Source organism: Vulpes vulpes, chromosome 6 (assembly GCF_048418805.1).
Source record: "Vulpes vulpes isolate BD-2025 chromosome 6, VulVul3, whole genome shotgun sequence".
NCBI classification, from domain to species: domain Eukaryota; kingdom Metazoa; phylum Chordata; class Mammalia; order Carnivora; family Canidae; genus Vulpes; species Vulpes vulpes.
In genome coordinates, this window is record NC_132785.1 from 24,095,190 (window position 1) to 24,097,009 (window position 1,820).

At 40.2% G+C, this 1,820-nt stretch overlaps 1 pseudogene; it reads left to right on the forward strand.

Annotated features, from left to right (window-relative positions):
• Positions 1-607: 607 nt before the first annotated feature.
• On the forward strand, positions 608-1,614 carry LOC112910953 (L-lactate dehydrogenase A chain pseudogene; annotated as a pseudogene).
• The last annotated feature ends 206 nt before the right edge of the window (positions 1,615-1,820 follow it).

The window sequence follows — 1,820 nt, forward strand, 5'->3', positions numbered from 1 at the left end:
TGTGATCCTGGAGACCGGAGATCGAGTCCCACATCTGGCTCCCTGCATGGAGCCTGCTTCTCCCTCTGCCTCTCTCTCACTCTCTGTGTGTCTCTCATGAATAAATAAATAAAATCTTTAATATATATATATATATATTTATAGTATATGGTGATTTCTTTTTTACCTATATACCTTATATATACATATATATATATATACACACACACACACACCTATATATATATAGCGTGTGTGTGTGTGTGTGTGTGTGTGTGTGTATATATATATATATATATATATATATATATATATAGTATATGGTGATTTCTTTTTACCTAGGGCTCAAATTGACGTGAGTAAATATAAATTAAATATTAAAAGCTGTCATCAGAAGGGAAATTTTCCACTAAAACACGTACATCAAAGAACAAGAAGGTAAAAAAAAAAAAAAAAAGAACAAGAAGGTAATTAAATTTCTTGGCTTATATACCGCTGCGCCACCCAGGGATCCCTCAATGGTAACTTTAAAATTTTTATTTTCGGTTGTCAGCTGCTGCCGCCAAGCCCTAACGCATGCCCCCTTGCGCCGCGGCCGCCTGCTGCCCTACATGCACTCTGGATTCCTTTTGGTTCTAAGTCCAAAATGGTAACTCTAAAAGATCAGCCAATTCAATATCTTCCTAAGGAAGGCCACATCCCCCAGAATAAGATTACAGTTGTTGGGGTTGGTGCTGTTGGCATAGCTTGTGCCATCAGTATCTTAGTGAAGGACTTGGCAGATGAACTCACTCTTGTTGATATCATGGAAGACAAATTGAAGGGAAAGATGATGGATCTCCAACACGGCAGCCTTTACATTAGAACACCAAAAATTGTCTCTGGCCAAGACTATAATGTGACTGCAAACTCCAAGCTGGTTATTCTCATGGCTGGGGCATGTAAGCAAGAGGGAGAAAGTCTTCTTAATTTGGTCCAGCATAATCTGAACATCTGTAAGTTCATCATTCCCAATATTGTTAAATACAGCCCAAACTGCAAGTTGGTTGTTTCCAATCCAGTGGATATCTTGATCTATGTGGCTTGGAAAATAAGTGGTTTAACCCTGTTATTGGAAGTGGTTGCAATCTGGATTCAGCCTGGTTCTGTTACCTAATGGGGGAAAGGCTAGGAGTTCACCCATTAAGCTGTCATGGGTGGGTCCTTGGAGAGCATGGAGACTCCTGTGTGCCTGTATGGAGTGGAGTAAATGTTGCTGGTGTCTCTCCGAAGAATCTGCACCCTGACTTAGGCACTGATGCGGGTAAGGAACAGTGGAAAAAGGTTTACAAAGAGGTGGTTGACAGTGCCTATGAGGTGATCAAACTGAAAGGCTACACTTCCTGGGCCATTGGACTGTCTGTGGCAGATTTGGCAAAAAGTATAATGAAGAATCTTAGGCCGATGCATCCAATTTCCACCATGATTAAAGGTGTCGAGGGAATAAAAGATGATGTCTTTCTTAGTGTTCCCTGCATCTTGGGAAATAATGGAATCTCTGATGTTGTGAAGGTGACTCTGACTCCTGAGGAAGAGGCCTGTTTGAAGAAGAGTGCAGATACATTTTGGGGGATCCAAAAGGAGCTACAGTTTTAAAATTTTTCTAATGTGTCACATCACTGTCTATACAACAGGATTTTAGTTGGAAGTTGTGTATATTGTCCTTATTATCTGACCTGTTATTCAAGTAGTAATATTAAAATGGGCTAAGAAAAACATCAGTTTCCCAAAGTTACAAATGGGAATGGTTCACAAGACCCTGCAGCTATATCCTGATGCTGGATGATATCTGTCTTGTGGAG